Genomic DNA, 15,653 nt, shown 5'->3' on the forward strand with positions numbered 1-15,653 from the left:
TTAGCAAGTGCATGCAGTTTTCCATAATGAAACTACAAATTGATATTCTCACTAATAATACACGTTCACTAATAATCCACATCTTTCCCAATACTCAACTTTTTGTTTGCTAATTTATTTATTGTGTGTGTGTGTGTGTGTGTGTGTGTGTGTGTGTGTGTGTGTGTGTGTGTGTGTGTGTGTGCATGCATCGTTTGTGTCATAGCAGCCATATGGAAGTCAGAAGATGACATGCAGGAGTTGGTTCTCCCTTTCCACCATGTGGGTCGTGAGGACTGAACTCATGTTGTCAGGCTTGGTGGTAGATACCTTTACTCACTGAGCCATCTCAGCAGCCCTTTTTACATTACTGATAAAACTCAGGGTCTTGACATGCTGGCCAAGCACTCTGTCATTGTGCTACGGCTCTAGCCTCTCATCTTGTTTGATGATAACCATTCCAACGCATAGATGCAAACAAACAAATCTTCATTTGGGTGTGTAGTTTGCTATGATTGGAGAAATCATCCCTCTTTGGACCATATAAGCCAGCTTTTTGGTTCTCCTAATGACTCAGCTTGGAGATAGTCTCTTGACCTGCTTTTCCTGGTGTTATAACAGAGCTAATAAAAAGCATTCCCCAGGGGAGTATTTGTAGTCTGCTTATAATAACGTGGTGTTGTGGGATATCTGTACACTTTATGAAGATGTATTGCTGTTACTGGTGTAATAAAAAAAACTGAGCTGGAAATAGCTAGGCAGCACTTCTGGTAGAGAGAGAACTCTGAGAAGAAGAAAGGCAGATTCACCAGTCGGGCTCAAAGGAAGCAGGAAAGCCCGGCATGCAGTATGGAAGAGAGGTACAAGCAATGTGGCAGAATGTAGATTAAAAATAAGGGCTAATTAAGTTATAAGAACTAGTTAGGGGCTGGAGAGATGGCTCAGAGGTTAAGAGCACTGACTGCTCTTCCAGGGGTCCTGACTTCAATTCCCAGCAACCACATGGTGGCTCACAACCATCTGTAATGAGATCTGGTGCCCTCTTCTGGTGTGCAGATATACATGGAAGCAGAATGTTGTATACATAATAAATAAATAAAATCTTTAAAAAAAAAGAGAACTAGTTAGAAAAAAGCCAAAGCTATGGTCAAGCTTTCATACTTAATAAGAAGTCTTCATGTCATTATTTGTGAGCTGGTGGCCCAAAGAAAAATCTGACTGCAACGTGGGACTGCACTGGTAACAAGAAAGAAGCAGCAGAGCAGCAACTTCAGGAATAGCTGGTTAGAAGCTGCTGCTGTCAGTGTGCCAAGGTGGCCCGCTGCTTGATAGCTGAAGATGGAGGTCCATCAGGTGGTCAGGCCAAGTCACAAAGGTGGTACATGACAGCTAAAGGATGGTCAGCTTAAGATTTTAAAAAGGCAGGGAGGAGTGGGTTATGGGAGTGGGGAGGTTGGGGAGCTGAGGCTGAAGACGGCAGAAGGCGCTGGTTGTTAAAAGAGTTCCAGAGAGCTGTCAAGCCTCAGAAACTGTAAGCCTCAAACTGGAACACTGGCCAATGTGAGGGTCTGAGTAATGCCAATACATAGACCTGCTGAAAAACTGCAATGCAGGCTGCTGCCAAGGGCTGTGGAATTCCTTGCTTCCTAGGCAGAGTCTTGTCCTGATACCTCCTGTCTTTAACACTAGTCACACAGTCCCTAGCTAGGCCACCAGGGGGAGTGCTTCTCCTTGAAAAGGTGGTAAGGATCCTGAACCACCTAGTTCACTGCAAGTCAAAAATTCTCATGAGTTTGCTGTATCTCCTCACATAGACAGTCTGTGGAACTAGGTGTGCATTAGGCAGAACACTAGTGTCGAGAGGATAAATCAGTACCAGAGGAAAAGGGAGATCACTCATCATGGGAAGTCACGCATCATGTCACAGGCTGACACTTGTGACAACAAAAGGTCCACCCCTTAAAAAACTATCTTGGCTGACGCTACATCGTCAGAAGCCAGAGCAAGCACCTAGAATAACCGTGTGGTTTCTTCGGTGCATTTGTGGAGTATTCAAAAATAGCAATACTGGTATATAGCCTAGCAGGCATAAGGCATCAAGCTTTCCCTTAGGGCAAGCAAGGGAAGACAGGAGAAAAGGAGTTCAACAACTTCTAGTTAAAGAATCAATGGTCTTGCCATCAATTTCTTTGCATATCAAAGGGAAGTGAACATCAGAAGGAATAATTATTAGAATAATTATAAGAACTTACTATAACCTGGTGTGATACCTTCCTCCCCCCCATCACAGCACTCATGTGGCCGACAACAATAGGTTCATAAAGTCCAGAACAGCCAGGGGTACATAGCAAGTTCCAGGCCAGCCTGAACCAAATAGCAAGACCTCTAAAAAAAAAGGTAAGAAAACTACAAAAGCAAATCAGCATCAGCAGTGATAATTTTAACTGATTTTAATAATTAACCAGTGTCCCAGGGAGATATAGATCATTTATGGGGCAATTCTTCATAAGTCTATTGGCTACATGTATGTATGCCTTTCTTCAAGAATTATCTGTTACGGGCTATTCACTTTAAAATTGGGTCATTTGTTTTCCTTCAACTGAGTTCTTTATAGATTTTTAGCACCAGCCTCTTATTTGGTGTGTGGTTTGCAGACACTTCTTCCTGCCTGGACATTGTTGTCTCTTTACTTTGTTTTGGTTAAATCTTTCCCCCCAAAACAATTGTGGAAACCAGTGTCATGTTTTTCTCCAATGATATTTTAGGTCTCTTTTCTCAGTTATTGGTATTTTGTTTGCCTGTACTAAAATGGAATTGTTGGTGATGTCCTTGGGTATATGCTTGGATGATGGAACAAAGATCATCTTAAATTAAGCAAGGGAGTTTTCCTTCAGGGTTGCCTGTATCATACAAGTTTAAGATGACAAATTATCCATTTTCAATTAAAATCCCTTTCTGAGTTATATTCAAGTGGTAGTCATTTACAGTGGGACACTTCTTCCCTCTTGGGTTATCAACAAGATGAAAGGGGTGTTTCTAATTTCTGGCAAATTATGTAGAAAACTACATTTGTGACAGAATAATTGACAGAGAAAGATTAATTATAAGAAGGAAGAATAGAGAAGTGTGGTAGGCAATGTTTTTCCTACCTACAGAAAAACTCTCCTCTGAAGATATAGTCATTTATTTAATTCAAGGACATGGGCTCAGAAATGCAATTGCAGCTGATCTTTATTTGAAGTCTCCTTTCACAGATTTGCCTTAAACAGTTTCCTGGAAAGAGGCAGCCCACAGTTACACACACCCTTGAAACCCTCCCACCAACCTGAAAATGGCCAAGACACATTTCATTAATTATAGACTTCCATCGGCTCCTTGCCAAATCTCTCCCCAGACAGATTACAAAACAGATTAAACCCAGCTCTAAATGAAAAGATATAAACAAATAAGCCAAACAAAAAACAGCAACAACAACAAAAGAACAAATCCAGAACATCCAAACTGGCCTAGGTAGGTCTGTTCTGCCTATGTCTAGGGGGCCAGGAAGTTACTGAGGGTGAAGCCCTGCTTTAAGAGCTGACAACCTCCCAGGAAATGCAAGATTGGGAGTGAAAAAGTCCCTGTAGAAGAGCTCTGGAATTTGGCATTAGGGGAAAGACCTATACTTTCCTCTTCAGGTACCTGGAGGCCCCTGGGGCCTATGGCTAAATCTTCACTTGCATAGTTCCTGATTTTTGCTTTATCTTCTTTTAAAATTTTTAAGGTAACGTATTTAATTTAGGGGCTCATGCCTGTTAGGTAAATACTCTGTTATTGCCAAGTTATATCTCCAGCTGTGCTTTAATCTTTTCTGTAAGTTGTACCACTGCTAGGGACAAAGCAGAGAAATTGAGAATTTCTTTCTCCTCAGCTTTGACCAAAATTCTAAGTAAATTCATTTGCTTGTTTTGCATAGATTGTTTTTTTTTATTAAAATGAATTTGGGCCCAAAGCCAGGATTTATAGTTGAAGATCCATCAACTGGATGGACAATACCTTGGAGGTTTTAGAATTCAAGTGTGTGAAATAACCATGTTACAGGCCAGTCAGCAAGACAGGGAGGCAGGCAGGCAGGCACACACGCAGTGCACACAAACACACACACACACACACATACACATACACACACACACACACACACACACACACACACACACACACACACCCCTACCTGTTGAAAAGTGAGTGATTTCCCATGATGTCTGGTGCTGATTTCTTCTGTGTCCTCATCTTTTGCCTAGTACACACCTATTCCCATGGACCATCTGTGTGAAGAGATAAAAGAAACTTGTGGGAGGTTTTGATGTTGCAGCACTTTGTCCTAAAAGTGACTGTCATGTAGGAATGATTGAATCTTATGGAAACATATCTCTCAGGGATATGTGAGTAACCTGTGAGGATGGAATGTTAGGAAGGTTAGGGGCAAGGGACCAGAGGAGAGAGGAGAACAAGGAGAAATGGTTCCTTCGTGATGATGGCAAGACGGTTAAGAAACAGCAGAGAAGATGGCTAATAAAGAAATGACTCTAATTCTACAACATGGAACTGAGAGCTCTCTAAAGATTTGTGAAGACATTTAGCTTTTCAATTTTCTTTGCTCACTGCTTATTCACTAGAAGTATATTTACTAGAACTTAGGAGGGGGTGTTTGCTTACTTTTTAATCATTATTTGAGAAGAAATACTATGATAATACTTCCAATAGCAGGTGTGGAAATTTCATTCTCTTAATGTGTTAATGTGGTAGAATTCAGATTGTGTGTGTGTGTGTGTGTGTGTTGGATATGAGATCTTTCAGTGTAGCCCAGGCTGGCCTGAACGCACTGAATTCCTGCTTCTTCCTCCCCAGTGCTGGACTTATAGGCATGTGCCACCACATTGGACCTCAGTTCCCTTTTAAATTATTTTATAATTTGTATATACCAATAGCTTTTGTTGGTGCTTGTCGTGACCCAGCATGTCTCAGCCTTCATCCATGAGGTTCTGCCTGAGTGGGGGTATATGGACCTGGAAGCTCCTAGCAACCCATCGGCGATAAAGACCAAACACAGGCATCTTGTCATCTTTAGAGAGCTCTCAGTTCCATGTTGTAGAATTAGAGTCATTTCTTTATTAGCCATCTTCTCTGCTGTTTCTTAACCGTCTTGCCATCATCACGAAGGAACCATTTCTCCTTATTCTCCTCTCTCCTCTGGTCCCTTGCCCCTAACCTTCCTAACATTCCATCCTCACTGGTTACTCACACACCTCTGATCTCCCTGCCTAGGTGCAGGCCTATTCAGATGCTTAGGCGCATAGAGATGCAAATTAGGAGGCAAATTACCCCGAGGCCATGGTAAACTATAGTAGCCTTACTGGCATTAACAATACATTAGTGGCCCGGAGCTTTCTGGTGTTCCTGTTTAGTGAAACCAAAGGCTGGATCTCAAAATATTCCATAGCGGAAATATTTTGGTCCCTCCACAGGTGCTTCATTATTTCTGATAATAAGAATAGATACCTAGTACTGTTGTTGGAATTGTTAATGAGCACTCAAAGATATCAGTTAGAGAGTTCCACTACCAATTGATGTGGTGATGAGGGGCCACACGTTTCTCTTGTTTCATTCATTGTAAAAGTCCGTATCAGTTTCTGACTTACAGAGATTTACACTTGTACTTCTTCTTTTCCAGGTAGATATTCAGTGGTGTCAGCATCTAGTTTCCACAGCTTATAAAGTTTTCAAGACTGACCAGGAGATGGAAGTATTGGACTAAGGAATGGTAAAAGGCCACAAAGATCAGTGGGTTTATTTTTTCTTGATTATTAGATAATTTCAATATTTTCCAGAACATTGAAAATGTTGATTTCAGCACTTTTGCTAATATTGTGACTGCTGAATGTGTGTGCTTATGTGTGTGTGTGTGCACGTGCATGCTGAAGATTGACCCAGTTCATAGTACTTGCTTGGCAAATGCTTCATTACCAACATACATCTCCAAGTCAGTCACTGCTGTTCAGAGAGGGTTATTCTGTCATTCAGAAGGTCTTTGTGCATACGTTTTATCCTATTTAGGGTGCAATCAAACTCTGTAAGCCACAATAATCTTGCCATGTATAGATATTTGAGTCAGAACAGCAGTCAGAATTTAAAAATCATAAAAAATGCACAGTACGGTTTCTTCTTGTGTCTTCTTCAGAATTCTTAGAGCTGAGACTGAACCGTGTTCATGAGCAAGCTATTGGATGAGTATCCTTGTCACTTAGTGAGACCATGTCGGTTTTGCTCCTAACAGACAATTTCTTTGTCCATGGACATGGAAGTATAGCTGAGTCATTCCACAAACTCCACAAATAAACAATTTCAACCCTCAATTATAATTACCATTTTTTATCCCCAAGAAACTCTGTAAAATATGAGTAAGAATATGATTAACTTTAAATGCCTCACTTAACATTTCACTCAAAGGCTTTGTGTCCTTCTAGAATTTTCTAAGGACAGCTAGAGTTCTTAGAACAAAATGCATAGAGCAACTCAATGAAATAATGCCAAGTAGCCACCAGGTGGCGAAATTGCATATGGATTTAAGCAGCACAGGCCAAGAAGTGCGTCATTCCTGCCTAGAGGCCATGTTTGCATCTGTATCAAGTTTTCTGTTCTGGCTACAAACGTTCAAGTGGTGATTTTATTTCTTTTTACTCCATTGGTTTTAGAACACTTCCGTTCCTGTCCAAGGCTGCTTTGGGAGCCACAAGGTGCTGCTCCGGCTGTGACATTACCAGGTAGAAGAGATAAATGATGCACAGGATGCTTCTAGCTCATCAGCAGTTGAGATTCCAGTTCCCACACCACTGATCATCCCTGGATTGGCCACCATAGGGCTGGATGTAAAGGATGAGGAGAAAAGCAATGTTAACATGTTTTTGAGGAATCAGATATTGTTATCAAAATATGATGTTATAATTTTTTTTTGTTTTTTTGAGACAGGGTTTCCCTGTGGCTTTGGAGGCTGTCCTGGAACTATCTCTTGTAGACCAGGCTGATCTCGAACTCACAGAGATCCACCTGCCTCTGCATCCCTAGTGCTGAGATTAAAGTGCGTGCGCCACCAACTCCTGGCTCAAAAATATAATATTATAATTTAACTTAATTGGTTACAGATTTTAAGAAGCCATAGTCATCCTGAAGGATTTCTGTCTAATGTTCCTATAATGCTCTATAAGTATATCTGTCACAAGCCTTATGTTACTAATATGTTTTATGCATCTATCCTCTGATTTAAAGCCAAGAAGCATTTCATCTTTAACATTGCATTTCTTATACATAGCATAATTACTGGTACATAGTAGGAAGCAGTGTCCTTTTGTCTAACTTGGCAGTGGGAACCAGTGAAATTTTTATAGCATGGCTGTGCCATTATAAGGTTTTCACTGGAGGTAGAGAAAGGTTGTTAGTTGTTTTGGAAACATGGAAGAGTGGGAGTAGGGAAAAATCTATTGCAGAGTTCACACTAGAGACGATGAAGGTTAGAACTAGGGTGATAACAGAAAAAACCAAATGGAGAGTTACTGAGGAGGCAAGTTGGCACAATTTGGGAATCTATGTGGAGAATGAGGAGCTTCAGGCTTGGGTAATAGTGGTGCCCCTTGAAGATTCAGAGCAAAACAGGGAAGCAGGTTTGAGGTAGGGGAGATCAATTCAGTTTTGACCATGATAAGGTTGAGGTGACTGCTAGAGATTTGCCATCAAGATTTGGGAGATCAAAACTTAAGAGAGAAGTCAGGAGTGAAAATAAGAATCCCAAATACAGCAGGTCATTGGTGGCACACCCCTTTAATCCCAGCACTCGGGAGGCAGAGGCAGGCTGATCTCTGTGAGTTCGAGGCCAGCCTGGTCTCCAGAGCGAGTGCCAGGATAGGCTCCAAAGCTACACAGAGAAACCCTGTCTCAAACAAAACAAAACAAAAAAAGAAATACATAGTTGGGGCTTAAAATTGGATGCTATCATTTGCAGACAGAATATATAGTAAAACTTTAAGAAACTCTTGCATTTATGAAGTAATTGAAAAATGAGAAGCCCAAGAAGAAGGGAGAAAAGGAATACCCATAGAGATTAGAGGAAAACCAAGACAGTGTGGTGTCATTGCAGCCAAAGGAGGAGAGGGTTTGGGAAGGACTGATCAGGAGCACATGGCACTTTATACTCCGCTAGGGAGGTGATGGTAAGGAAAAGTTCCATGTGGCGGAGATGTGCAGTGTTGTGACAGGAGGTAAACCCAGCAAGGCTAGTTCAGTTCTTGTATTGGCTGGTTTATGTTGTCAACTTGACACAAGCTAGAGTCACTGGAGAGGAGGAAGCCTCAATTGAGAAAATGCTTCCGTAAGAATAGGCTATAGAGCCAGGCGTTGGTGGTGCACGCCTTTAATCCCAGCACTTGGGAGGCAGAGGCAGGCGGATGTCTATGAGTTCAAAACCAGCCTGATCTACAGAGCAAGTTCCAGGACAGGCTCCAAAGCTACAGAGAAACCCTGTCTTGAAAAACCAAAAAAAAAGGCTATAGGCAAGTCTATAAGGTATCCATTGTGGGTAAAGCCAACCTTGGGCAGGTCCTGGGTTCTATAAGAAAGCAGGCTGAGCAAGCCATGGTGAGCAAGCCAGTAAGCAGCACCCCTTTGTGGTCTCTGCATCAGCTCCTGCCTCCAGGTTCCTGCCCTGTGTGAGTTCCTGTCCTGACTTCCTTCGATTACGAACAGCAATGTGGAAGTGTAACCCAAATAACCCTTTCCTCCTCAACTTGCTTTTTGGTCATGGTGTTTTGTTGCAGCAATGTCAACCCTAAGATAGTCCTGATCCAAAAGGATGGTTATCAGGCCAAGGACTCTGAGCTACATTTTGTAGATGATGGAGAGTCATCAGCAGTTTTCAGATAGGAATGACTTGGTCAGAACAAGGTTTACAAAGGTCAGGCTGGGGACAGCATAGGGAATCCTATGGAGGATTGGGACTTGAGACAGAGCCCATCAAAATGAAGTGAAGGAGCACTTTGGTTGTGGGGGAAGGTACCACTTCTGAAGATCCTTAGCAGATAACATTGGTAAGCCCTAAAAGCAATAGAAACACTCAGTGAGCCATATAGTAAGCATTATTAATAACCACATTGACTTACCTTGTTCTTACAACAAACCTATGAGATAGATAAGCATCATTAATGTCATTTTGTGCATGATAAAACAGAACATAGAGATAAAGACATTTGATGAACAGACTTAATTACTAATTGGAAGAACCTATATTCCAAACTGGTTGTTTGGCTAGCCATCACCTCCCTTCAAAACATTAAACCTATGGCTTTCCACAAGCACTCTACTACTGACCATATCTAAAAGATTTCACTAACTACTGAAGGCTGTCCTCAAACATAAGCAGGTCTTCAACTTGCTATCCTCCTGCCTCAGCCCTCCTAGTAGCTGGAATTATAGACCCATGCTCCTGGGCCTGGCTCTAACATCCATTCTTAAGGACTTACATTGCCACCTGTAACTATTTTGGTGTCCAAGGGCCATGCTGCCACCAGGGCCATGTTGATCTGAGTGGCCTGTGCTGCCACTGGGAGACATGATGACATCTGGGCCTGGGTTGCTGCTGGGGGCTATGCCTGGGTCTATGACCCTGCAACAGCCAGAGTCTGTGTTGTCTATGGCTTTAGTAACCACTAAAGAAGGGATGGGTGCCTGGGGTCTGGTCAAACACCCGAGTCCATGTTGGTCTTCTAGGGTCACACTTCCACTGGGGCCATGGCAATCTGGATGACCCATGCTACCATCCAGGGCCGTGGTGACAACCAAGCCTCGGCTGTGATGAGGGCCATGTCTGGGTCTGTAGACTTACCACACCTAAGGTCTGTGTTAATATCTGTGACTCCTGATACCACCAAAAGCCATGCAAATATCTGGGGTCTGGGCTGTCATCTGAAGCCAGGTAGATCTGAGGGTGCAGTGGGGCCATACAAATCTGAATGGTCTCCACTGCCACAACGTGCCATGGTGACATCCAGACCCAGGCTGCAGCTGAGGGCCATGTCTCAGTCCATGGCCCTATAGCTGCTGGGGTCTGTGTGGATGTCCGTGGCTCATGATAATATGGAAGGCCATGCTGGTGCCAGGGGTCTGGTTGGTGTCCAAGTGCTACACTGTCACTGGGGTCTTACCGATCAAAGTAGCCTGCACTGTTGCCTGGGACCAAGGTGACATCCAAGCCCAGACCATGTTGGCACCTGAGGCCCATGCCACCACCAGGGCCACACCAATCTGAGTGACCTACACTACCATCTGGGACCATGGTGTCATCCAGGCCAGGGATGCTGCTGAGGGCCCTGTCTGTGCCCATGGCCCTACTGCAGCCAGGGTCTGAGTTGATGTCCATGACACCAGATACCATTGAAGGCCATGCTGATGCTAGGAGTCTGGGCTGCCACCTGGGGCCATATTGGTGTCCAAGGGCTGCTCTGCTGCAGGGGCCATGCCAATCTGGCTGGCCTGCCCTGCAACCTGGGGCCATGGTAACAGCCAAGCCTGGGCTGCTGCCAGGGACCATGTTTGGGTCTGTGGTCCTGTCACACTCAGAGTCTGTGTGTGTAGCCCGTGGTGTCACCAAAGGTCACATGGATGCCCAAGGTCTAACCATATCCTGTGGCCATGGTGGTGTCTAGGACTGTGCTACTGCTGGGACCATGGCGTCATCTGGGCCAGGTCTACTGCTGGGGCTATGTCTGGGTCCATGGCCCAATAGCAACCATAGTCCGAAATGATATCCACGGCTCCTGATACGAAGGAAGACAATGCCAATGTCCGGGTTCTGGGCTACTATCTGTGGCCATGTTGGTGTCCACGGGCCTCACTGCTCCTGGGCCATGTGTGTTGTAATTTTTAAAAAGTGCTGTGAGAGAGAAAGACATCATGTGACAGAGTTCAGGCAGAGGGATGTTTTTCTTAGGGGGAAAGGATCATAAAAAGGGGAAAGGGGAGGGGGGAGACTGGCCTCCAGGGACAGGGGCAGCTGGACTGAGGAAAGAGAGGCAGAGACAGTGAGATTAAGAGAGAGAAACAGACAGGGAGAGAAAGAAAGAGACAGAAGGATAAGAGGTGGGCAGGGCCCTTTTAAAAGGGATCATAGTCAATAGGCACAGGTGGTGCTCTTAGGGGCAGCTGAGGGTGTATCCTGTCAGGACTCCAAGGGCAGTCCGGAACAAATGCCTAAATACTAGCAATGGCAATGTGAGTGGCCTGCATAGCCACATGGGGCTGAGCCCAGGCTGCTGCCTAGGGATATGTCTGAGTTCATGGCCCAACAGCAGCCAGGGTCTGGGCTGATGTCCATGGCTCATGTTAGTTGCCACAGGGGGTCATAGGAAGCATGCATGTTGAAATCTGAGGGCTATGCTGAGCCAGCCCTGCCCCTCACTGGTCTCAGGATAGCTGGCCCTACCCTTCATTAGACACTGCAGCAGGAGAGCTGGTTATGCACCTGCCACACACAATGGGAGAGCTGACCCAAGCATTTATGAGAGATGGCCCCACCTCTCACCACAGGCATGGGAGAGCTGGCCCTGATGGCATGAGCCTGGGAGAGCTGGCTCTGCCCCTCATCTAAGGGGGTGGTCCCAGTGATCCAGACCAACTATCTCGCCTACCACTTAGACTCACATCCTGTGCCTTGGGTTGACTCACCCTAACAGTTGCCCCATCTGTGACATGCTGCAATGCTTGAAGGGTCTGGTCCTGTGGAACAATAACCACAGGATGTCCATGACTCAGGGTAACAGCAGGATATCTGAAAGGAGTCTTGATGAGAGCCCAGTGATGATGAGTGTCAGAAGCCAGAGGCCTTGAACCAGACCAATGACTCATTGCAATGGCACTAATTGGGCATACTGCATGACGCACCAAAGCTCCTGGTGCCACTAGGATGAATGAAGAGGGTTGAAAAGATGGAGGAGTGAGGTGATTTTTTTGTGTGTTTTTTTATTTTAATTAATTTTCTTTTGTTTTTAATCACTGCAGGGATGAGGAGTGGATAGGGAGGGACTGGGAGGTGAGCAGGATTGGGGTTACATGATGTGAAATTTCCAAAGAATCAATGAAGAATTGTGTTTAAAAAGAAAAATCCTCGTCTGTGCTGGGTGATGGTGATGCATACCTTTAACCTCAGTGGCTGGGAGGCAGAGACAGACAGATCTTTGTCCTAGTCTACAGAGGGAGTTCTAGGACTGCTAGGGCTGTTGCACACAGATACCGTGTCTTAAAACAACAACAACAACAACAATGCACAAACAAAACAACAAAAAACAACTCTTGTCTGCTAATCTGGCATATTGATAATTTTGGAATCAATCTTTACTTTTCAATACAGGTCACATTTTTCTGTTCCTTGTATAAACCCAGTCATCCTGGCTTGTCTCATGAATATTGTAAAAGAATTTCTTCAATGGATACCATATGTCCCTATGAAGAGTGTTGATATTTGTTTTTCTTATGTTTTAGCAGGTAGTCAAGTGGATTGCAATCAGACCACATCCATAGCCCCTGTGAAAAACAAGTGGAATTGAATTTGGCTAGCTTTATCTGGGCTGTTTAGAGATGGTGCTACATCTGTATAATTCAAAGATCAGCAAGAAATAGGGGTTGTTTATATGTAGAATTTGGGCTAGCAGGCTCCCTTCCTTCCAGAATTTTACCCTCCACACTTTCTAGCTGATATGAAAACCTTGAACTCTGTTCTCTGATCTTCAAGCCAGTAAGGTTCCATTTAAGCCACCAATCAAGAACATGACTTAGGGCTGTGTGTGGCTAGAAGTATGTGGATCTCATCTAGCTTGCACCTGTTCTTTGAAATGGCAGTTTTCTTTCAGTTTCTTACTGCTTCGGGTTACTTGTCAATACTTATATGTAGCTTTTAAAGCATATTTTTCTCCAGAGTGTAGAGGTCTTTTATCTGACCAAAGGTCAGTTTCACAGGTGCTACTTGGGCACCTAAGTGGAAATCAAAACTTGTGTGTGCTATGTTACACAACCTGTGGCACATATTGCATGAATATTCTGGGGTGCAGCAAAAATGTATACCTAGGATCCACATGTTTGATTTAGATGATGTGACAGGGTTTATAAGCATGTAAGATAAAAGTGATGATACTTTCAATTGGCATGCTTGGAGGAATGAGAAGTTTGATAGTTGCCCATTTGGGGATTCTCATTCATTCAAATAGCCTGACAGGTAGAGTTCTACTGTGAGCAACTCGAGTACTTCTCCCTCAAGGAGCTTCAAGGATCAAGTATCCTAATATCTATGAATTTTAAAAACCAGTGTTAAACTTGTAGTAAACTCTAGTTTTTATGCAGCCTGTAGGTCAGATGGACAGAGCAAGACTTCCACACAACCCTCTGCCAGACCTGATGTCTGTGACATAAAGGAGTGGATTAATAGACAAGCTGTTTAAAAGCTTAAATCAGGGTGAGTGACACAATGCATATAGGGGAAGGGCAGTGGTAGTGAAGGCCTTTAATCCTAGCACTTGTGAAGCAGAGGCAGGTGGATCTCTGAGTTTTAGGCCAGCCTGGTCTACAAAGTAAGTTCCAGGACATTAGTGTTGTTACACAGAGAAACCCTGTCTTGAAAAAAAAGAATGATACCCAAATTTGTCCTCTGGGAACCAAGACATATGATAAATATAGGATTAAGAAGATAAGGAAAGGTTGTGTATAAATGTCGAGGAGATTTTCAACCCATTAGTGTTCAGAACGTTCTAATTCTATAAAAGTAAGCATTGTATAGCATATGTCATCTAACAGCAAAAGGTTTTTCATCTCACATTTGTAGTTTGAGTTCAGTGGCAGGGAGCACAACCATTTTGTTATGGTTACAGGAGTTCATAGGAGTGGTAAACTGTACCATGTAGGCCCTACTAACCATTCTCCCCAGTAGCCATCCGACTGTGTGGTCCCTTGCTCTCAAATTTGGTGGGTCATCTAAGTAGTTTTAATTGAAAGTATTATGGAATTGATACTGCCTGACTTCATGAAATTTACATGTAAGTGTAGCCCACATCCCTCATCAAAGAGCTTTTAGCTAGGTGTCATGGCACATTTCTTTAATCCCAGTACTTTAGAGGCAATGGCAGGTGGATCTCTATTAGACTAAGCCAACCTGAGCTACATATTTAATTCCAGGCCAGCTAGCAGTACATAGTGAGACCCTGTCTACACACACACACACACACACACAAAAAAAGAAGCTTATTTTACAACAAATAGAGACAAATATGGAGATAGATACACAACTGGTCAGAATGCAAAGAATAAGTGACCCAATGGGGTACCCAACTCTAGTTGACACATCTGGAATGGGACCCTATACCTAAGATCAGGGAAATCACAGAAGAGGAGGTGGGAAGATTGTTAGAACCATAGGTCCAGGCTACCTGTTGTTATATAGTATCCCATACACATATATACATAACAGAGGAAAATGTATCCATGAACTCTCAGCAATATGTTTGCCTGAACAAAGCCACTATGAATAGGGGATATTACACCTATCCCTCCCCTAGATCACAAGCTACAAGTGGCCAATAGCAGCTGCTGAGATTGGGTGAATCAGTTGCCTCTAGGGATGAGCTTTCACAGAGGTTGTCCAAACCCTAGTGGTCAATCCTAAACACATATACATAAAAACAAAGCTAAATGTACTTAGGTTATATAAACATGTGCATACACACATACAGATGAATATACACGTAATGATAGTAATTAAAGGAGAGGCCGTGAATTAGGGAAGGGGAACAGAAGGGGAAGAAGGAGGAGGGGGAATGATGATATATGCAGTATTCACGTACAAAATGATATAAAACACTTACAAAACAGTATGCTGTAAGATGCCTTGCAACTTTTGCTTTGGCCTTTTGATGCCAAGAACAACCATGTAAGTCCAACTATCTTGCTAATCAGGACACGTGGAGGAGCCCTGAGATGATGTGGAAAAGAGAGCACCCCAGCTAAGCCCAGATTTCCAGGTCTGAATAGGCATTTGAATGAACCCCTCTGAGTTCCTCCAGACCTATTAGCGAACCAGTTGGGTACCATAGAGTGGCACCCTAGATAGGAAGCCGACTTATTTTACAGTAAGTCTCCTCCAAATTCTTCACCTACACAATCATGAGTACAATAAGATAGTTATTGTTTTAAGACCCAACTTAGGGAGTGATTTATTCTATAACAATGTATAACGAGGACATTGGATGTTACAGTACTGAGAGCATAAGGCAATAACCTGATAGCAGCTGGAAGGTCACATACAACTAAGGGAGTATTTTTTCTTTAGTTTTTCTTCTTTTTACTCTTCTCTCATATGTTATATCCTGAGCGCAGTTTCCCCTCCCTCCACTGTGCCCCATCCCCCCATACCTCTCCTCTGCCCCAGATCTACACTTTCTCCATTTCCCTTCAGAAAAGAGCAGGTCTCTCAGGGATATCAACTGAACATGGCATACCCATTGCTGGTGAGAGTACTTTCCTAAATAGAAGTTTGGCATGATGTATTTATTTACATCCTTATTTTTATTTTAATGTATAGTTGTTTTGCCTCCATGTGTATCTATATACCA

General features: G+C 43.4%; 1 protein-coding gene across 15 annotated transcripts in view; it reads left to right on the top strand.

Annotated features, from left to right (window-relative positions):
- Positions 1-8,042, top strand: part of LOC103159742 — a 34,643-nt gene extending 26,601 nt beyond the window's left edge. For 12 of the 15 annotated variants that reach the window (XR_004771406.1, XR_003488250.2, XR_004771407.1 and 9 more), the window contains 2 exons: positions 5,690-5,779; positions 6,711-8,042. The gene's annotated coding sequence lies outside the window, so the exon portion shown is untranslated. Of the gene's footprint in view, positions 1-5,689; positions 5,800-6,710 lie in introns of all 15 variants that reach the window. The other 3 variants (XR_004771409.1, XR_003488247.2, XM_035449951.1) reach the window with 1 other exon arrangement.
- Positions 8,043-15,653: the final 7,611 nt, after the last annotated feature.

This window comes from Cricetulus griseus, chromosome X, assembly GCF_003668045.3.
Source record: "Cricetulus griseus strain 17A/GY chromosome X, alternate assembly CriGri-PICRH-1.0, whole genome shotgun sequence".
NCBI lineage: Eukaryota > Metazoa > Chordata > Mammalia > Rodentia > Cricetidae > Cricetulus > Cricetulus griseus.